General features: G+C 35.9%; 1 long non-coding RNA gene across 2 annotated transcripts in view; it reads right to left on the bottom strand.

Annotated features, from left to right (window-relative positions):
* Window positions 1–23,750, bottom strand: part of LOC109118152 — a 411,352-nt gene that overhangs the window by 58,301 nt on the left and 329,301 nt on the right. For both annotated transcript variants that reach the window (XR_004518080.1, XR_002025450.2), the window contains exon 3: window positions 13,896–13,958. This is a non-coding gene — a long non-coding RNA (uncharacterized LOC109118152). The remainder of the gene's footprint in view (window positions 1–13,895; window positions 13,959–23,750) is intronic.

Here is a 23,750-nt window from a genome sequence, read left to right as displayed (position 1 = left end):
ACAAAGACTTTCTTTCTACTTTTCATTTTCATGGATTAATTCCATTCCCTTCTTTCCTTAGCCCTACCCCACCAATTTCCCCTTCACCTTTGCACCTTTTCTTTCTATTTCACATTATCTATTATACATTTTGATCCTTATATACCCTTAGACTTTCTCACACCAGAGAAACTATTTGGTATTTACATGTGTGTCCTATTTATTTCAATTAAAAGTAAGATCTCAATGTGCATCCATTTAGCTATAAATACCTCTAATTTCTCATTCTTTATGGCTGAGTAGTACTCCATTTTATATAAAAAAAACTCTTCTTTATCCAGTCTCCAATTGATCGGCAATTTGGCTGTTTCCATATTTTAGCTGTTACAAACTGTGCTGCAATGAACATGGGTGCATGTATATCACTGTGGTATGATACTTTTAATTCTTTGGCAAAGATACCCAGTAGGGGAATACCTGGGTCAAATGGGACCTCTAATCTGAGTTTTTTGAGGCATCTCCATACTTATTTCCACAGTGGTTGTACCAGTCCACACTCCTACCAGCAGTGGAGAAGGGTTCCTTTTTCCCCACAGACACACCAGCATTTGTTATTGGTTGATTTCTTGATAGCAGCCATCCTTTCTGAGGTGAAGTGGAATCTCAGTGTTGTTTTCATTTGCATCTCTCAAAATACCAGTGATTTTGAACATTTTTTCATATGTTTATTTGTTATTTCTACTTCTTTGTCTGAGAAATGTGTGTTCATTTCAGATGCCCATTTTTTGATTGGGTCTTTAAATTTGGGAGGTCTAATTTTTTTAAAGTTCTTTATATATTCTAGATAATAGACCTTTGAGAAATAGCTGGCAAAAATTTTCCCCACATTGTAGGTTTTCTCTTCTCTCTGTTGGTGGTTTCTCTTGCTGTGCAGAAGCTTTTTAATGAGAAGAGATCCCACTTGTTGATTGTGCGAGTTCACATGCAACTGATGTTTTGTTCATGAAATCTTTTCCTATGCCAATGTCTTCAAGAGTTCTACCTAACCTCTCTTCCAGCATTTCATGAAATCTTTTCCTATGCCAATGTCTTCAAGAGTTCTACCTAACCTCTCTTCCAGCAGGTTTAGTGGTTGTTTTAATATTTAGATCTTTCATCCATTTTGATTTTAGTTTAGTGCATGGTAAGAGATACAGGCATAACTTTAATCTTTTGCAAGTTGAAGCCCAGTTTTTCTAGCACCATTTATTAAAGAGGCTATCTTTCCACCAGTGAGGGTGTTTGGGATTCTTTGTCGAAGATGAGGTGATTGAGTGTGTCTGGAGTTGTTTTTGCCTCTTCTAATCTGTTCCACTGGTCCTCAGGTCTGTTTCTTTGCCAGTAGAGTAGCTTTGTAGTATATTTTCAAGTTGGGGACTGTGATACCCGCTACCTTGTCTTTGTTGCCTAGAACTGCTTTTTCCATTCTAGGTCTCTTTTTGTTCCAAATGAATTTTTGGATTGTTTTCTCGAAGTCTGTGAAGTATGCTGCCAGGATTTTAGTTAGGATTGCATTGACTCTGTATAGCAGTTTTGGAAGTATGGCCATTTTCACTAAGTTGGTTCTTGAGCAAAAGATATCTTTCTGTTTTGTGATATCATGTTTGATCTCTTTTTTCAGAGTGCTACAGTTTTCAGAGTAGAGGTCTTTGATGTCTTCCATTAGGTTGATTCCTAGGTATTTCTTTTGGGGGGGGGAATGCTATTGTGAAGGGAGTTGTTTCTCCAGCTCCTTTTTCAGTGAGTCTATTGTTTGTGTACAAAAAAAGCTATGTTTCTTTTGTGTTGATCTTGAATCCAGCTACTCTCCTAAATTTGGTTATTATGTCTAGAAAACTTTTGGTGGAGTTCTTGGGGTCTTCTATATAAAGTTTCACAAAATGTGCAAATAATGATAGCTTGAATTCTTCATTTCCTATCTTTATTTCTTTAATTTCTTTCTCTTGTCTAATTGCTATGGCAATAATTTCCAAAACTATAATGAACAGACATCCTTGTCTTGGTCCTGATTTTAATGTGAAGGATTTCAGCTTCTTGACCATTTAGTATGATATAGGCTATTGGTTTTTCATGGATGGCTTTTATCAGGTTGAGGTAGAGACCATCTATTCCAATTTTTAGCAGAGTTTTTATCATGAATGCATGTTGGATTTTGTTGAACACCTTTTCTGCATCTATTGAGATGATCATATTTTTTATTCCTTGGCTCTATTAATATAGTGTATTACACTTATCAATTTGCTTATATTGAACCATCCCTGCATCTCTGGGTTGAATCCCACTTGGTAAGGTATATTATCCTCTTAATGGTCTTCTGCATTCTATTTGCCAGTATCTCATTAAGGATTTTTGCATCTATGTTCATTAGTGAGATTGGCCTATAGTTCTTGTGTTCTGTTGGGTCTTTCTTTGCTTTTGGGATTAAGTGATGCTTGCTTACAAGAATGAATTTGGAAGTATTGCTTCTCTTTCAATTTCATTGAAGAGTTTACACATTAGTGGCAATAGTTCTCTAACTTTCTTGTAGAATTAAGATATCAGGTTCTGGGCTTTTCTTAGTTGGTAAGTTTTTTAATTACATTTCTATTTCATTGATAGATATTGAGTTGTTTAGAATTTTTAGGTCTTCTTCGTTTAACTTTGGTAATCCATACATATCTAGAAATCTGTCCATTCCTTCTGTGTTTTCCATCTTATTGGCATATAGGTTCTCATAGTAGGTACTGATGATCCTCTGTATTTCTGCTGGGTCCATTGTAATTTTACTCTTTTCATTCCTAATTGCATGGATTTGAGCCTCTTCATTTATTTTTTCTGATAGGTTGGTTAAGTGTTTGTCCATTTTGTTTATTCTTTCAAAGAACCAGCTTTTTGCTTCACTGATTTGTGTGTGTGTGTGTGTGTGTGTGTGTGATGTTGTCTTCATATCCACTGCATTGATTTCTGCTCTGATCTTTGTAATTTTCTCCCTTGTATGAGCTTTGGGATTGTTTTGCTCTTCTTTTTCTAGAATCTTGAGGTTCAGCATCATGTTATTTAATTGAGCTCTCTCTATTTTCCTAAAATGAGTATTCAGTGCTATGAGTTTCCCTGGTAAGACTTCTTTCATTGTGCCCCACAGATTTTGATATGTTGTATGGCATTTTCATTTAATTGTAGAAACTGTCTGATTTCTTCTTTAATTTCCACTGTGACCCACTGGTTATTCAGAAGTCTGTTGTTCAATTTCCATGTGTTTATGAAATTCTTGTGGTTTCTATTTCTATTGATCTCCAATTTCATCACACTGTGGTCTTATAATATACAGAGGTTAAGTTCAATTCCTTTGCACTTACTTAAGCACATTCTATGAACAAGTATGTGGTTTATTTTGGAGAATGACCCATGTGCAGCCTAAAAGAATGTATATTCCGATTTTATGGGGTGGAACACTCTGCAAATATCTGTTAAGTTCATCTGTTCAAAAATTTGAGTTTAGTATTTTATAGTTTATTTTCTGTCTAGTTGATCTATATTTTTGTGACAGTGGTATTGAGGTCCCCCAGTACTATTATATTAGTGCTTATTTGGTTTTTCATGTCCATTAGTATTTGTTATATATAGTTAGGCAAACTAGTATTTGGTGAATACATATTTATGATTGTCATCTTTTCCTGTTGGATTGCTCCCTTTACAAGGATGCTTTATTCCTCATAATCAGTGTTGGTTTTAAATCCATTTTATCTGCAAAAAGGATAGCTACTCTTGCTTTTTTTAGGCTCCTGTTGTATGGAGTATTGCTTTCCACCCTCTAACTTTCAGTATATGAGTTTCTTTTTGAACTGTGTTTCTTGTATGCAGCATAGTGTTGGATCTTGCTTCTTGACCTATTCTGCGAGTCTATTTCTTTTGATTGCTGGATTGAGACCATTAACATTGATGGTTATAACTGATATGTATTGAATTATCCCTGTGATAACTTTTTATTTTTGTTGGATTCTTCCCTTTTGCATTTAATTTTTTGTCATGCCTGATGGATTCATTCTGCTGGTCTCCCTGGGATTATGATCCTCACTGTCTTTATTGTTTAAAATTTTTTGGAGTGCTTGTTTGGTAGTCATGAAATTCCTAAGGAGCTCTTTGTCATGAAAGTATTTTATTTCTCCATCAATTTTGATAGATAGTTTTGCAAGGTACATCAATCTCAGTTGGAGGCTATTTTCCTTTAGGGCTTGAAATACATCACTCCAAGGTCTTTTTGCCTTGAGGGTTTCCGCTGTGATTTTGATATGATTTTTTTTTTTAATGTGTGTGATTTGTTTCTTTTCTCTAAGTGCTTTCGGAATTTTGTTCTTCTGTTGGGTATCTGGAATCCAATCTATTATATGACTATGTGTAGTTTTTTTTTAATCACAGGTAGTTGGAGTCTTATACATCTCACTTATCCATATGTCAAATTCTTTTCTTCTACTTGGGAAGTTTTCTGCCATAATTTCTGTGGACTGTTTTCTTTTTAAATGTTGTTTTCACTCTCTCCTGTTTATTCATTGACTCTGATCCATCTTATGTTATTCTGCTTTGCATCATCTAGCAGCTGGTTGATTGATTTGTTGTGGTCATGTGCTAGTTTTAAGAAATTTTTCTATTCCTGGTCACTAATTGCAATCTCATCTTCTATATCTGAAATTCTGTCTTCACATTGGCTCATTCTGCTGTGTAAACTTTCAATGGAGTTTTTCATCTTTTGGAAACTTGTTTGCACCTGTTTTATGGATTCATTTTTTTCCTTTGTTGGGATTCCATCATTTTCCTCACCTCTTCTATTTTTTATTCTGTGCCTGCTCTAGATTTATTAATCATGTCTTTCATTATGGGTACAATATCTGCTGTTATTTATTTGAGAAATTATTTCTGATTTTATTTTTTCCAGATCCTCTTTCATTGCCAGTTCAGGGAGGTGAGTATCAGATTGTTCCATCTCATTTCCATTTGGGTTGCCTTAGATGATCTGGAAGTCTAGTTCTGAGACTTGTTTACATGTCTTTTCACTTCAAAAAGTGCATCCTGCTGTGCCTTTGTTGAGGCAATGTTTTGCTCACCCAGTGGTCTTTAATTCTCAGGAACTCACAGAGTGGACTTTTCTCTGTTGCTCACCACTGCATCAATTCCTTGGTTCAGAGTGGTGGCCTTCTGGATCCCTGCATTGCCTTGTTGTCCAGGACATGTTCTGGCTGGGGTGTGTGCACACTTGGGATTGTATCTAGGTGTGCCTCTGGCTAGGGTCTGCCCTCCTATGTAGCTGTTGTCTGGTAGTGACTTTGGCTGTAGGCTGAGCACCCTTGTCACTGCTGCCTGGGTGGGCTTCTGGCTAGGATCTGTGACCACTTACCAGTGGTATCAGGGCAGGCCTCTGGCTGTTGCTTGTGTGCCCATGCAGCTCTTTTTCAGGCAGCTTTTTGGCTGGACCTTATGGGCCCAAGCAGCTGGGGTCAAGTTGGGGCCCTGGCTGGAACTGCCTGTAGCCACACCACTTTGGTCCATTCTGGCTTCTCACTAGGATCTCTGTGCACTTACCAATGGTCTCAGGGTGGGCCTCTGGCTGCTGCTTGTGCAGCTGTGCAACTCCTTTCCTGGCAGCTTTTTGGCTTGGGCTTGTTGCCGCAAGGGGTTGCGGTCAGAGCTGTGACTTTTCAATTCTAGCAAAGCAGGTTAGACTTTTAGTTTGAAGTACTATGACAATCAAAATTACTATAAAAGTATATTTTACCATACATCAGACACTTTTTAAAGTGTTTACATTTGCTTATCCACTTCACCAGAACACAATGTGAAAGGAAATGCTATTAGACTATCTTAACATGGAAAGCTGAATTGCAGTAAGTTGAGAAAAGTCTTCTAGGTTGCGATGTTAGGAAAGGATGGAACTGAGGTTCAAGACCAGAATTTCTACAAAGTTGCATTCTGTACTACTCTGTGTGCTACAGTGTTCTTTTCCACATTCATAGTAGTTACCAAGTCAGCAGGGTGTGTGCCAGGGTCAATACAGGTGTCAGTGTGAATTATGCTGAGCACTTTACATGCTATTTCATCAAATAAGTCAACTCCATTACTCAGATACAATCATTGCCCCGAATTTATAGATAAAAAGATGGGTATTTTTTCCAGTCATCGTGTGTCAGAATGAAACTCCCGCTCAGATCATCTCAGCCTACATGCATAACCTTCTTCCATTCTGTCAGAAGGGCTTTTGTCGGCAATATCTGCAAGTACTCTAAACCATGAACACTGATTTTTAACTGAAGATAAATGCAAAAAGTGCAACAAGATTTTCAACATTTCCATTCTTATACCTAACCATTCTTATACCTATCCATTCTTATACCTAACCATTCCCCATTTAGAAAAGCAATGCAGCTTGCTGCCAAGATTCATTTAATTTTTAGCAATTGAGTATTGCCATTTTTGTCAATGAAAATGCCACTACTAAAAATAGAATGCCATAAATAGAACAAGGTATTTTGATTCTAAGCAGAATGCCATAAAGAGAGCAAGATCTTTGATTCTAAACACTACTGATATAGTAGAGTGATGAAAATAATAATAAAAGCCAGATATGTTGTAGTGAACTTGAAATGTAAGTTTAGGATTTTTATCTGCATGCTACTTCCTGGTAAACACTGCAACTGCAAGTGGCCCCAAAGAGTATTCTCAGGGGAAAACTGGAAATGGGTTAAACTGTACATTCCTGTGTGTTTGATCTGCATTTGAAAACCTTTCACCATATCTTGTTTTAGAATAGATTTAATCTTCATAAAAATTGAAAAGAGTGTTCTCATACACGCAATGAAGGTTTTATAATTTAATGAACTAATATGATATATAATTATGAACTAAAGTCTATACTTTATGTACATGTCCTTAGTTCTACCTAATATGCTTTTTTGTTGTTGTTGTTCCGAGTTCCCATCAAGGTTATCACACCACATTTGGTGATGTTTCAATAGGTTTCTCTTAGCTGCAACAATTTCTCAGGTTTTCCTTGTTGGACAGTTTTGAATAGTTAGTTGTCAGGCCTTTTGAAGAAAGTACTTCAATTAGGATTTGTTTGAATTTATGTTATGATCAGACTGAAGTTGAAGGTTTGTGGTGATACGATGCAAAAGTAAAGTGCCCTTCTCATCACATTATATCAAAAATAAACACTGCAACATGACTCGTCACTACTGTTGTTAATTTAGCATTTTACCTAAAGTAGTATCAGTTTTTTCCCACTTCTTTACACCGTATTTTTTGGAAGGAAGGGTGCCTATAATGTAGGGAATAATGTATGAGAATTCTCTATTCACTCCCAGTTATTTTCTTATTCAAGAATCTATTTATATAAAAACAGAATCAAAGATGTTTACTTTATACTTTTGGCTATACCTAAATGCCTAAAATACCAAGGGTACTAGGAAAAAGCAAGGAAAGATGGTCCTTTGGAGGGAACATGAGGTCTGCTCTGACACCTTGATTTTGGACTTCTAGTTTCCTGAAGTGTAATACAACAGAAAGCTTTTCTCTTCATCCCCTCAGTTTATGGTACTGTGATATGGCAGCCCAGGGAAACCAATACAGTTCCATGTACCTCTTTTATCTTTCAAGGATCAAGCTTATATTAGTGCATCTAAAAGTGTGTCACTAACTCCTAAGTTACTAAAGTTATCTCATTTTTTAGTAATTTTATTGATTTTTAGTTCACATTTAAGTCCACTTTGAGTTAATTTTTGCAGAAGGCTAGTGTGTCTAGGTTCAGCACTTTGCATGTGGCATCCAGTTATTCTATCAATATTTCCTGAAATGACTAACTTTTCTAGGCTGATTTGCCTTCATGCCCTTGTCAGAAATCTTTTGACTATATTTGTACAGGTTTGGGCTATACTTTTTGATACTTGGTTATTTTTCATATATCATACAATCCATTAAATTCTTTCAATTTCAAATCCATTAAATTTTTATGTTTGCAACAGTATATTTTATTGCTCTTCTTTCCCTCTAGATCATTCATCAAAAAGAAAAAAAAAACTTTCATTTTCTGTAGGCACTCCACAAAAATGGTGATATAAATTTCTTATATCAACTGAAAATGATTCATAATCATTTTCCTATTTGTACCTCCAGGCATTGAAGAAGATAAACTCCTGTTTAGAATCATAGATTTAGAAAAATATATATTATGAAATTTGAAATGCTAGGAGTTATGCTTTCTATATCAGCTGCGGGAGGATTTTGCATTTAGGGTAAGCAAGACATGAAGGATTTACTATAAACTACGAGGCCCTATTTCACAGATGACTCCTTGAAAATGCAATAATAATGGGACACTCTGCTCCCCCACCCCCACACAAACTACTGAGACACACATGCACCTGTCATAAAGCAAGGGCCGAGAAAATAAAGGCTTCATCTTTCTGGTGACTGTTGTACCCACTACTCCATGCACAGGGTCTCACAAAGGCACAAATCCAGCAAACACTTCAATGAAATATGATGGCGTAAATTTGAATAGGCTGAATCAAGTAATGAGATGCTCAATGACCAGTGGCTGATTCTAGATTATAGGTACAACTTAAGTATCTCACACTTAAAAGCATTTTATTTCCCCCCCCTGGTAGTAGAGACTGAACTCAGGATCTTATGCTTGCCAGGCAGGTGCAGTGCCACTGAGCTATGTCCCTGGCTTAGAAGAATTTTAGAAATACTATTTTTTAAATTCTGTATTAATTTCCAACCATTATAAATAGGAAAAGTTCTAAAAAAAAATCCTGATTTCAGACTTACTTTGAAAAAATATAGAGGCTACAGCACCATGGAGCCTACTGCCTCAGACTGTAACAGAGTAGTTATATCCATGGTGAAGGGGCAGGGATTCTAAGAGTATCACAGTCTCGGCAGGCTTATGTCAAGTATGTGGCTGGATTTATCACTTATGGAGAGAAATAGAGAGAGAGAGAGAGCGCTTGCAATCTTTGTTTTATAGGCTCTCCATGTACAGGAATTTCTGGGGGATTAGGAAAATAAATAAATTATCTCATGATATTTTTCCTAATGAGAAAATTTCATTTGTTGAGAATTAGACCCATGATAGGAACAAGGCTAAGGACTTGTAATTAAATGTATGTTTTATGGTTCACAATAACCTAGTAGCAGCTACATCTATTAGTACTCTCTATAACTGAAAAACAACCATCTTGTTCAAAAGCATAACGATATAGAGTTTAATAGGGATAAAAGTGCATATCTGTACTCATAACTACTTTACTATGATTGGAAACTTCCTTGTCATCCTCTTATGAGAAGGAGGATTCATTCCTGGTGGTTTAGGTCATTCAAAATTAATGTACTATAATAGTGTAATTCTAATGGAAACTGTGAAACTGAATTTCACTTCTTAGTATCTCTTTTACATTGAACCTTCCACTTAAGCCCTTGTTTTACTCATATTTCAAATGTGATAGTAATAGCACTCTCACTGTTTATTATCAGTACTCATGATAATGTAGGTAAATCTCATGCTACCTAGGCTAATCTAGCCACTGTTGTTTTTAAATACAAATCAGAAAGAAATATATTTTAGGGCTAAAGAATAAAATGAACACAGACTTTAGATGACTGGCTGAAACATAGTGGGCACTGCTCTCTGTTGAAATAGGTGGAAAAGGACAGAAACAGGGATTATGGGAAATGAGGAAATTTTAGGCTTTGTTCATCCTATGGAGGCTGGACATGCTGAGTTGATTCCAAGTTCCAAATTATAGGCCCTAGAGATGACCGCATGAGGATAAAAGCAGTAGGAAAATTCTAAGGAAGCTAAAGCTCGAGACTTTATAATTTATTATTTTTCCAAGCTCAAAAATCAAGGCACTCTGCCACGTGTCACATGAGAAGCTAAGTTAGCTTCCAATCATAAACTTTCACAGGTTATTTAACATATCCTATACTATGCCTCAGCTACTGTGCTGGACACTGAAAATACAGTGATGAGGAAGTCACAATCTTGGCCCTCCTTCAGGTGGCTCATTGTGAGAAGTCTGGTGGAAGAATGAAGTCAAGTAAACAATTACAACACAGAAGCTGAAGTAAAGATGTTGTCTAAGTGAAGAGTAGGAGCAGTACTTGGAAGATACAGGAAAAAAAATGAAGTAGTAAGAAAGAGGGGTAATAAGAAATGAGTCAGGACCGAGTGTGGTTGATGTATAAAGTAGGGAACAGAGTGGTAAAACACAGGAAAAAGCACTATATTTGTGTGCACAGCGAAAATACAAGTATAGCATATACAAAGACCTAAAACAGAGGGAGATCCTGAGTGTGCGTGCGTGTGTGCGTGTGTGTTTCGCTTTGGTTTTGGTTTGTTTTTGCAGTAACGAGTATTGAACTCAAGGAGTGCTGGGCTACACCAGCGGCCTGCCTTCCCTCCCTGTTTCCTTGCCCTCCCTCCCCTCCCCTCCTCCCTCCTCTCCTCTTCCCGTCCTTCCTCTCCCTTCTCATCTCTCTCCACTCTTTCTGTCTCTCCTCTCTCCTTCTCTCTCTCTATGCCTTTATTGAGAGACCATCCTTTTAAGTGTCCCAGACTAGTCTCAAACTCTCAGAGCTTCTGCTTCAGCCTCCGAAGTAGATGGGATTACTTGAAGGTGCCAAGTCCAGTTGTCTGTAATATTTTAAGGAATTCGAGATACCTCGCCTTTAAAGAGTGAAATTGCAAGGGTGAGAAAAAGAACCTAACAAACTAAAGATTGGGCTCAAGTCTGTGTGTGTGTGTGTGTGTGTGTGTGTGTGTGTGTGTGTGTGTGTGTGTGTGTGTGTATTTAAGTAACTGTGCACCTAAGAGGAATGCTCTGGTTTCCATGTGGTGAAGGTTTTGAAATATGGTGAGGAACAAAGATCCCAGGCCAGAGACTGAATGATTTCCTTTCAGAGTCTCTCTAGTAGTCAATGCAGTGTGCAACCCAGATCTTCTTCACCTTTTTGCAATTAAACTTCATTCTTTAAATGGATTAATTCAGCTGCCAAGAATGATGTTAGCTGATTATTACTGTTGACTCTGTCAGAAGTTCTCTCGGCTGCAGAAGCCACCTGTCTTAAGGTCAGGCCCTTCCTGGGCACCCAGTGACTCACACCTACTCACTATCTGAAGTGACAAAATAAAGGCCTGGACATCTATGCCCAGTTGGGAACCACGCTGCAGTATTATTGTAGCTATGGAACTCCACTTTGGGCTGAGGAATCTTAGGACCCCTATTTCAACTCAACTCTTTTCCCTACTGAATTATGCATCATTCATTTCACTTTCACAGATTTGCTCCCAAGAAGCCTTTTTAAAAATTCTGTGCTCTGAAGTTCAGAGCCTGCTCTTTGGTGAACCCCACCTTGGCAGTTTCCTCCCACACAGAAAGGCTGGAATGCAGGCCAGGTAAAGCAAATCCCTTGGTAAGCTATTTACACTCTTAATGTAACAGAAGAAGCACCAACAGGAGAAGTTCTAACAGAGTAATTAGTTTCTCTCTGAGTTACCAAATCTGTTTATTTAAATAATCTTAACCGTTACATCAGAAACTGTCAGGCAGGATGGGTTATATCGTTAACTGGATACAGGAAATAAGATCAAATGCCTGGAAGCTTAAAATTTTCTCGAAACTAGAAGCTCTGTGTCCATACTGCACACAGCCGTATAAATAGTTCTACAATCCTGTTGCTAACTGTATATGAGCAATATTAATATCGCTTTGAAAATCTCACATTAAGGGCTTTGTTTTTTAAATTACAAGTATTAACTCTTATTTGGAAGCTCCTGTTTACCAATATTGCAGACTGTGTTGAAGTGATTTTCTGATCAGCCATATATTTGAAACTCATGTAAGTAGCTTGTTTGTTTGGAAAAAACTTATCCTGATTCCTGTAGTTTAGGTGATATAGCCATGATTGCTACCATGATGTTCTATTTCTCATTCAATGCCACATTTTCCTGCTCTCATAACAGGAGTGAATGTTTTTTGGAGACACTATTACACTGTATTGCCCTCAAAATGAAAGCTCATGGGTGGATGAATTTCCTTCTGATAGATTTGTTGAGAAGTCTGCTTGAAAACAAACATGTTTTTCATTTTATGAAAGTAGAGAGTATGACAGAGTTTCCCACCAATTTTTTTTCTTGAATGACTTACTGGGGAGCCTAGAAATTGATTTCCTCAATGCCAGGGCTACTTATTGGCTCTAGGTTGGCTTTCTGTCACTGCCATTTTGCTTTGGACTATGGGTAGCATCATCTATTTTGCCCAATATGCAACATGGAATTAGGAACATTTTTATGCACTGAAGAATAACACAACAAACTTTAGACTATACAAAAAAGAGATTAATATTTGGTTACATTCCTCTTCAAAATTTTGATTCATGATTACATTTGAAGACAAATATATTTTAGAATGATTTTATTGTAAAGGGACAAATATAAAGCATATTAAGTAGAAAAGGAAAAGAATAATACAATTTATTCTACCTAGGGAAGTAGTTTAAGTCAGTGTTACCCACTTTATAGTTTATCTCATAAATAAACGATTGTGGAATAATTTTCACTAACCCATTGGGAAGTGATAGTTAAAATGAAGTCTGTTTCACTGCAATAAAAAACTAAAATAAATAAATTGATTTTTAATCCCATGATGGTTCATGTATTGATATGGTATAGAACAGGATGTATTCCCATGATATAAAAGTAATGCATGCATTAAAAATATAATACATATCAAATAGAAATAAATGATGGAATCAGTGTTATACAACATTGTAAAGCTGCAAGAATTCCTTAGCGATCGTAAAATCCAAATATATCATTATCCATATTTAAAAACTTAGGTTCAAAATAAAACAGACTTGCCTATGTTCATGTAGCAAATTAATGGAAAAATGTTGCTATGAGCACAGGAAATTTATTTCACAAATACTTATTTATTAAATGAATAAGCTAGTAAATGAGTAAACCATGCATTCTAAAAATCTTTCTCTTTTTCCTTGCTTTAAAAAAGGAATTGGAGAGCTGAGATTTGGAGGAATTTAGAAAAGGTGAATCGGTACTTAGGAATTGTTTATGGTAGGAAAAGAAATGTGATGAGAGTAAATCTTTGTAGAATGCTGCTAAGGAGATGTTTAGAAATGGAAATGAGGGAAATGAGATGGAAGGGAGAATTCAATGGCAAGAGAGAAGATCCCTCTGTTACAGCTTAGGTACGGTGTTGATTTTAGTGTCATATGCCACTCTGCAATATAGATAGAGGGTGTGTGTGTGTGCGTGTGTGTGTGTGCGTGCGTACGTGTGGTGCTGGGATGGAACCCAGGGCCTCATACGTGTTAGCAAGGTCTCCACCACTGAGCCACATCCCCAGCCCCAGCCCCATGATACATTTTCGTTTCTTTCATGTGTTTGTTCTAAGATCTGTAGCACAGTATTTTAAATATTTTATTTTAAAATATTATAAATATAAAAGAATGTTACATGGCACAACATCAAAAAAATATAAAACTTGTATGCCCTTAATATATCTTATATTTTGTAACATGTTATATTATTTCTAAGTTTTGCTACGGAAAAAATTAAAAAGGAACAGAGTAGCACAATGAAATCCCACATAGTTGTCTCCTGTCTTCCAATAATTACCAACCCCTAACCCTTTTTTTTGAGCCAGAATCAAAATAATATACCCAGATTGAGATTGATTACTATAACTTCTGTATTTAATTGGTAAGCCTCCCATTTTTATTTGTCTTTATTCTTGCAGTGTGTTTATAAACTAGACCTCCTCGGTGTGGGTTTAGCTGACTGCTTGCTTATTCCTTGTGCTCCCTGGTGTTCTGCATGTCCTTACCTGGCAGTGAAGCTCACGGCCTGGGCAGAACTGAGTCTCATTTTTCTTGGTTCTTTTCGGCATCTAGGATAACATTGTACATATTAGAAGATTTTGGGAGGACTTTCATTTTGTAATATTAATAACTATTGGTTATTAATGACAAGACACATTTCATTTGGCCACTACAAAATGCCAACACTTTAACTGAGCCATTTCTTCTTTAGAGATTAACTTCCGTAAAGAGAAACTTGCTCTCATCTATAGTTTATTTCCCCAGTGGTGTACTGTCATAGGAAAGGCAAAACAGGATCTTCAACCTTTATACCTACTTACTTTTTTAAAATTACTAAACTGTTGGTGGTGCACACCTGTAATCCCAGCACTCGGGAGGCTGAGGCAGGAGGATCGCTGTGAGTTCGAGACCAGCCTGGGCTACATAGTGAGTTCCAGGTCAGTCTCAACTACATAGTGAGACCCTGTCTCAAAAAAACAAAAAACGGAGGGCAGGGACAAGGGGAAAAAATGAGAACCAACACCACCTGTCATGTAAAGGTACAAGATCCCAATAATGAATGTAACTGTACTGTATACCTAAAATGTACCAATAAACTCAATAAAAGAAAAAAAAACAAAAACAAACAAACAAAAAAAACAATACTAAGCTATTCTTGTAGTATCTTTCAATAGAATTTCCAATTTTGTAGCCAGGTGTGGTGGTGCATGCCTGTAATCCCAGCACCTGGGAGGCTGAGGCAGAAGGATCGCTGTGAGTTCCAGGTCAGTTTTAACTACATAGTGAGACCCTGTCTCCAAAAAAAAAAAAAAAAAAAAAAATCCAATTTTTATTGCATCCTTTTTTAGTTCTACTATGAACTTGTGAGTCAGATATATGCAATGCATTGTAACACAATTGTAGATACGGTCTTTATTGATTCTTAAACTGCCTTTATGTCCTTATGCATAAAATGCATGTAAATCTGTCTTCAATTTTAAAAAAAATCTTATCTTTGGCCAATTCTGGCTACTTCAAAAGTGCTTTTAAATTCTTTCTACAAAACTAATAGGACTTGATGTTAACTAGTACCTCGCTATGTGTCTAGACATGGTGCTTCAGGTTTTTCTTGGATAATTCCTGGATCATATCCAAAATCTGCCACTTCCCCAAGGACCACAGTCCCTTTTAGAAAGTGCAGGCATTCCTCATGTGAAGACCGAGTTCTGTTCCTGTGACTGGGCTGTTAATCAAATAGGTCCCTTTTCAGCTAGACAGAATAATGATTTCTCAGAGAAGGTTTTGCTTGCATGTATCTTATGAGTGAGGTTGAAAATCCTCCTCATTTGCATAAAATCCATTTACATTCTTTGAATTGTAAACTTTCCAGTGATTTCTGCCACCTATTTTTCTGTTGTGATGTTAGACTCTCTCTTTTCTATTTTCAAAATGTCTTCATATGCGATGAATATCAACCTTTAATACAATAATTTGCAAAATCTAATTCATTTACAGGTTATCATTTGTCGTTTTACTGATTAGAATTTACAAGGCAAAGATTTATTAAAGCTCTTTGGAGTATTTTGTTCTTTTTTATACCAGTCAAATGTACAAGGAGTGATAAAATTACAGTGAATGTTTAAATTTTAAAATTCATTATGTGAGGAGTTGGGACATGTATATAACATAACTAATGATAATGCAAACATACTAATACAAATAAATAAAATATATTCCAGTAAAAGACACATTATCGTTAATCTCCCTCACTTAGGACACACATCCTATTGTCTCTGCCACTTTCAGAAGCAGTTCTGGAAGTTCTCTTTCCCGAGTGTCTTTATGAGGTATAATAAAAAGCATAGCGAATACTTCTGCTGAGTCCAACAGAAAGGCAGGCTACAAAATAATTTCCATTATCTGTCTACTTTATTCATCTGATCTAGCACTGGGTGACTTCTGGCTCTTCTCCAAAGTCAACATCACCATGAGAGGTAAATGCTTTGGATGGATTCTGGATAGCAAGGCAGCCAGGACATCTCAACTAAAGGCACTCATAAAAAAGGACTTCCAGAACCACTTTAGAAAGTGGCCAGAATAAAGGGGTATGTGTTTGAAAGGAGGGGGCGTGTTCTGAGGGGGGTTAACAGCAGCATACCTTTTTCTGTCATAATTTTAAAATTTCAATATGCACTCTATACTTTAACACACCTTGTACATAACCCTTCCTGTATTTGATCTAGATTTTGAATAATGTGCTTTCTAGTTCCAGGTTAAAAAGGAGTACACACATAGTTTCTTCCAGAATTTCAATTCTTTCCTTTTATTTTAACTACTTGATCCTTTTTTTAAATTTATCCTGATAGTGTACACTTTATTTTCATGTGGCTATTAGTCTTACTAATAACCTCTATTAAAAAATCAATTTTTGCCCTACCAATTTTGAGCTGCAGTCTGTGTTGGGCACCACATTTATAAAACTAATTTGTTCTATTTCTGGATTATATGCGGTTCCATTTGTCTGTTGGTCTATTTGTATACCAATGGCCAGCAAACCCTGTTAGACCAATGAAGAAGCAATAGACAGAAAATACCTTTATATCTTGGGGGAGGGTCTTCTCCAGAATAGAGTGAACCCTTGAACTGACTCAAGTCCCAGATTTATTGAGGAACAACAAAGGCATAGAGTTTTGCTGGGAACAGATGTTTGTCCTCAGTAGCAAAGCAGGCAAGCAAGGCATGGTGACAGTTTGGCCAAATAAATAACTTTCACCTGATTGTCCCCTAGGAAGCTTATTTGTTTTCTGGGTAAGGCCCTTCTCTAACCAAGCTGGCCAAGCATCCTGTCTTCAAGACATTTTGACTCCTCCAGGTTAACAGTCTTTCACCTCCTGAGGCAAACAGCTGACAATGAACTGGCTGGGTGTTGCAAGGAACTCCATGATAGAGCACTGTTTTTATTATATTGGCTTTAACCTTATTTCTAAAGAGCTGCAAGTGGTCTTTCCTGCTCTTTTATTCCTCTTGTTTCTGGACATTCTGTTGTTTGCTCATTCAATTTATTGTAGGTAGAGTTTTCATACAACAACATCCTCAGAACTGAAGTGATGTTTGATGAATTCTGACAAATATACCCTCTGATTATCCAACACATCCATCAAAATGTAGAATACTCATGTCACAAAGTTTCTTCTTTGCCCTTTATGGTCAATCTTTCCCCAAAGGCAATCATTCTCCAGCTTCTAAATCACACAATAGTTTTCTCTGACATCACAAATGCAATATATAGCATGTGGTCTTTTCTTTCTGGCTTCTTTTGCACAATATAATACCTTTGATGTACTGAGATTTAATGCGTATCTACAGCATTATTTTTGTTGTTGGGTAGTGTTCAACTGCATGAAAATAACTCAGGTTGTTATTCATTCTCCTGTTGTTGGAATTTGGGTTGTTTTCAGTTCCTGGATACTATAACTTTCCATAAACATTGTAATTTTATGAACATATGTTCTTACTTCTCTGGAATAAATACTTATGAGTGAAATACATGGATCATACAGTAGCTGGAGATTTAACTATAAGAAACTGACAGTTTCAGAATTAGGTTATATCATTCTACATTACCATCAGTAAATTATGGAAGGTTCAGTTGTCCCATATCATAGCCAATAATCAGTGCTGTCAAAATTGCTTATTTTTTCTAGTAGCTAAAATATTACAATATTATGATTTTTATCTTTTTTACTGACCCCTAATGAGACTGCATATTTTGATGTGTTTATTGTTCATCCACATATAATCTTGTGAAGAGTCTACTCGAGATTTTTGCCCCTTTTTACTGCTTTGACTTTTTATTACAGATTTGAAGTAATCTTTAAATTATGTTTTTTAAATCAGAAATTTGCAATATGAATATTTTCTGCCAGTGTGTCAGCTATCTATTCATTTTCTTTAGGGTGTGCTTGAAAAGTTGAAAATTTGAATTGTAACTAAACTAAATATATCCATTTTTCTCTTATAGACTGATTTTAGATCTTTTCTAAAAAAATCTTTGCCTACTTCAAAGTCACAAAGTTATTCTCTTATGTTTAATTTCAGAAAACTTACACTTTTAGTTATTATGTTTATGTTTTAAGCCAAGAATGATATTTGATCATGTTTGTTGAAAAGACATTTCTTTTCCCATAATCTTCATTGACAATTTTGTCACAACTAACTCACAATATATCTTATATATTTTAGGGTATTTTCTTTAGCCTCTTTCTTGTCAAGTGGACACTAAAATCATAATCTTGTTATTGCATAGCTTTGTAATAATTATTTAAAGAAAGTAACTCTAAATTTCTTAATTTTTTAAATTTATTTTACTTTACTTGGTTAATTATTGTAGAGGTTCCTCAAAAAAAAAGTAATAAATGCTTGAGGTGATAGATACATTTAACCTGATTTAAACATTATATGATGGATACAATTGAATCATAACATGGTACTCCATTAATATGAATAATTTGTATGCTTTTGGATCAGTTTAAAATTTTACTAATAATCTAGGTTATTTGCATTTTAGACTTTGTCCATTTCTACCAAATGAAAAAGATGGTTAAGATATTTATTAAGATTATGTTTATTCATTAGATAAATTTGAAAAAAATGCTACATTAAAAAGTCAACATAAAAGACCTAATCAAAAAATGACAAGTGAAATTAATAGATACTTCACAGAAGTACAAATGGCCAATAAGTACAGAAAGAAATACGCAACATCACTGATCATTAAAGAAATGCAAATTAAAACAATCCTGAGATTCCATTTTATCCCAGAAATGTTGGCCATGATCAAGAAGTCGTATGTAATAACCTATGTTAGTGAGGCTGTGGAAGACAAGGAACTCTTCTGCACTGTGGGTGGCAATGTGAATCTATAGTTCAACCACTGTGGAATTAGTATGGAGGTTCCTCAGAACACTAAAGCTGGGACTTCCATTTGACCCAGCTATTCCCTAGAAGTGGTATCTTCTTGAAAGAGCTAAACACAGCACATTACAGTGATACATGCCTAGCAATTTTTATAGCAGCACAATTCATAGTAGCTAAATCATGGAAGCAGCCTGTCAACAGATGAATGGATAAAGAAAATGTGGCATTTATACACAATGGAGTACTATTCTGACATAAAGTAGAATAAACTTGAATCATTTGTTGGCAAATGGATTCACCTCAAGACCATGTAGAGTAAAATAAATCAGACATCCAAGCTTAAATATCATATGGTTTCTCTTATATGAGAAACCAAAATTATAAATAAAAAGCAAAATAAAAGATAGCCAACAGGAAGAAAGTAGATAGACATTTTCAAAGGGGAGGAAGAGATAAAGGGAGGGGAAAGACAGGGATGGGCGTGAAACAAGCAATTATGTACGTGTACTAACTGCACACGAGGAATGTAAGCATTACATACGACAAACATGTACTGATAAAAATTCCATTCTCACTGAAAAATAATAAAGAAAACATTGCACCATCTATTCTTCAAATAGTATATCTTTTATTTATTTAGATTGTCCTTTAATATTTCATCTTTCTAAATATTAAGATTTTGACACTTATTTTCCTTTAATTTGCATTTGTCTAAGGGTAGCTTTTTGAAAAGTACTTGGGATAAAAGAAAAGGTCTCATGTGTGCTAGGCAAGTCCTCTACCACTGAGCTACACTCTCAGTCCACGGATAGCTTTAAATACAGAGAGAGACCCGGCATGGTGGGGTACACTTATAATCCCAGCACTTTGGAGGCTGAGACTGGGGGATTGCCATGAGTTCAAGGCCAGCCTAAACTACATAACAACATTTTATCTCAACAAACTTAAATAAAGAAATAAATAAAGGCAGGCAGGCAGAGATAGAGTTGGATCTTGAATTGTTAATTAGGATTTTTTTTAATTAATAGGTGAGTTATGCCCATTTACACTTGCTAACACATTAAACATATTTGTATTTATTTAACTTTCCCCTTGTAAAATTGACACCAACATATACAAGACTTCAATATAATAAGCTTTTGAGTTAGTTTTATTTTAAACCCTGAAATTATACTACTTATTGCTGATTAAATTAAATTAAAATGGTGATCTGTAAAAAAATAAAGGGCTGGGATATAGCTGAATATAAAGGGGTTCAATACCTAATGCCAAAATAAAAATGATAAATCTTTGGCAAATGAGACTAGATTAATTATTTAGGCTTAATAAAAATAATTATATTCTTTGACTTACCAATCTTAAATATGATACAAGTGTACAATTTAACCTACTTGGCTTTTGCTTTTCCTAGTTTTATGCAAGTTTACTGATTGGAGAAGCTACAACCACTCCCACCTAATGTTAAAGATTGCGAAAAACATACATTTGTGTTCTCATAAAATAAACCATCATCGAAAAAAGGCAATGACTTACAATTCATAAAGAACAAAGTGTTTCTGAATACATTCTAGAACTATATGGATACGGTTATGTAAATATAGTAAGTCTACGTTCCCAAATACTTTTCACCATTCTAGTGCTCCCAAAAGTCACAGATATCACTAAGGCAATTAATCAATCAGTTATTTCTTCAAACTAGTCACGGGTTTGTTATATTTGTCTATTTTCTAATCTATCACAAAGCTATTGATGGAAACTCGGGCTATTAGGATCATGCGGTTTGTGAACGTAATACTTATCTCCCTACCCAATATTTTAAGCTTATGGTCACAGGTAACATTAAGAATAAGTCGATATTGGAGTCAATCCATTTTAGATTCAAATAACAGGTCTACCACCAAATAGCTGTGTGAAATAGAAAAGTTAATTTAACTTCTTTGAGATTCTGAACATGACAATAAAATATAAATCTTAAAAATATCATGAGAATTAAAGGATGCCTGTAAAGCATTCCAAAGTGCAAGAGAGAGAAAACAGTAATATCTACACTTTGTTTCAGAGGTAGTGCTGGAGGGATTTTTGTGATTCTTGCCATCTTAAAACTAACAGAAATGATGAGGTCAATGCTACTACCCCATATTAACCACATAATCCTGTAAACAAAAAGACAAAGATGAACTCTGAAAATGTGAAACATTGCTCAATTTAAGGCTGAATGATTTACTACTCTTTGTGTCACCATTTAAGTAGAAACTAAGCACTTGAAACATCTGTGAAGAAGTTAGGGTGCCTTGAGATCATATCTGTAAACCCTAGGGTTGGACTCACAGGTGGACTGCGTCTTTCTCTGTGTCTCCCTCCAGTGACAGCAACATGAAAATATGACAAGTGTGACTGGGCAACCATCTGTGAACTTTGATGAAAAGCACTGTGTGGCCTGGTATATCTTAATACAGAAGCATTAATTAATAGAATTCACTCTGGGTTCATCAAGATTTAATTAACTGGATTAACCGAATTTCCACTGATTACAAAATGTATGACAGCACCAAGTTGAAGAAACTGCTTTACTGTTACAATTATAAATGCTCCATTTTATGATGGTGCCTGTCCTCCAACACCTGAAGAATTTATTTAGGCACAAGTGAGTCTGTTGAAAATGACCATCACTGTATTATATCTTTTTATTAATTCCTTAGTACACATAAAACCCCTGGGGGCTCTATAATTATATTCAGTGACAGTCATCAAGGTGTGAAGGATTCACTACAACAGATAGGATGCCTCATTTTCACCTTCCTAATTTGGCTCCCAGATGTAAATATTGGTGTAAAGGGATGCCTGCTTCTAAAAACAATAAATTTGATTGAAAAACAAAAGAGGCTACTTTTAAAAACAATAGAAAATATAAAATAAAAAATAATGGCTGGCATGTATTGAAAACAGTACATGCTATGGCCTAAGACATTAGTTTTCAAAAATATTAGGAATCAAACTCTCACAACAAACTATGAAAATATTACTGTTATTCTTATTATTACAACTATTATTTTTACGTGCTATATGAGGCACTGAAAGTTATAATTACTTGTCTAAAATCACACAGCTCAAAATAAAATTTATCTGTAACTTCACCTTCTAGAAACAGGTTTTTACGTATTTTAGGAGTTTTCCCCCAAGCATATACAGTGTGTCTCATGATTATGCTAGGAAATTTAAACACTTTATTTCTGTCCATCTTTATGGTAAAATTTTGAGATAAGTTTAATCATTCCCAACATAGAAAAACTAAGACTCAGGTGACTAATTTGTTCAAGGCTATACACTAACATGGATCAAAGCCTTGATATGACCCATTTATTTCTGACTCCAAAGTACACAGCCTTGGGGCTGGGATTTAGCTCAGTGGTTCTGCTGCCTGCCTCACAAGTACAAGGTCTGGAGTTCAATCCCTGGAACAAAACAACAACAACAAAAACAGACCCTGTCTCAAAGTACACAGCCCTCAAGTTCAAGTGTATACCATTGTCTTACTTTCTCAATAACAGCTACCCTTCCTGAGACTTAAGACAGACACCAAGTGTCCTGAAGACACCAAGACTACCCTGCGTCACTCTCCAACTAAAAGCTTTCATTCTGTGAGGAGACAGTTCTCCCTGTGTAATATAAGAATGACATCAGGCTTTGTAAACAAAGCTTTCAATACATCTAGGTTTACATGAATATAGTGTGACGCCTGACATAATAGAAGTACAGTAGAGCTTCAGAAAGTTTGTTGAATGAATCAGTGCATGTGGAAGCACTAACATCCACATTCTGTTGTGAACAGACAGGATTGTCCTAATTTACAACTAAGATAAACTACACTGCCACAGACACAACTATTTACACTGTTTCTTGAAATTTCACTAGAAAAGATAAATGATTTTTTAAAGTATAAAAACAGAAACAAAAGATAGGAAGAGCATGGGGTAACAGGATAAGAGCACATTTTTGGAAGATGAAAAGCAAATGAGTAGTAAATGAGTTCGATAAAGATACGTAAAATTGCTGGTGGGAAAAAATAGAAAAACGACCAATTTTCACTGTAGAACCTGCCAGAGATCAAGAAATTGGTAGTTTCGATCACCTCTGAAAGAGGAATTGAAGTTGCTGCTAAGGAGAAAGACCGCCTCAAAAATACAACTCTGTCTCTGAGGAACAACCCTTCCCATCCTAAGGAGAAGATTGTAGGTTATTTCTCTGCAGAAGGAGAAACAGAAGATTTTGAGATTAGGGGATCACATTGTGATGGGCCATAAAAAACATATACTGCCATTTTCACACATGTAAACAATGATAGAAACTTGTAGGTGGGATCAACCCCACCTCCAGCCCTTCATTGATCCAGGCAACAGAGGGCTCTGGCCTATGTCCTGTTTCCTTCATGGCTCTCCAGAGCCTAATCACTCACACACAAATCTATTATTACAAAACAAAGGGGCACCTCAGTCACTCAGAGGCAGCCTTGACTGGAAGTCGCTCTTAATCCCAGACAGTTACAAAGGTCCCTGGGAAAAGCTTTCCTCCTCTCTTACCCCAAATAATTACTGTACACACAGGCCATGGTGACCCACACACAGAGACATATATATGCTGCAGCATGTGGCATGATTCAATCAGTGAGGACCTTTAGGTCAAAGAAAAGAGAAAGCAGTAGACATGTTAGACCTTCCTTGCACGTGAGAGGCTCTCATATGACATCTTCTTTCCTGAAGCTTGGAGCATCCATTTCCTCTGTGTATCTGTTGTAATCTAAAAGTACCCCAAAATCAATATAGTATGTACTACAGTGACATGTGGTGGTTGAAAGACATTTTGTGATAGTAGACAACAAATATTACTCAGATTTTTATAGATATTATGGATAAATAGGTATATTGCGAATTGTGCACTTTTCTGGCTTTTTTTTTTTTTTTTTTTTT

The sequence above is a fragment of the Fukomys damarensis genome, unplaced genomic scaffold (assembly GCF_012274545.1).
Source record: "Fukomys damarensis isolate Sample0158 unplaced genomic scaffold, DMR_v1.0_HiC HiC_scaffold_3, whole genome shotgun sequence".
Taxonomy (NCBI): Eukaryota; Metazoa; Chordata; class Mammalia; order Rodentia; family Bathyergidae; genus Fukomys; species Fukomys damarensis.
The sequence above is the reverse complement of the archived record's forward strand: the minus strand, read 5'-3'. Positions and strand labels throughout refer to the sequence as shown.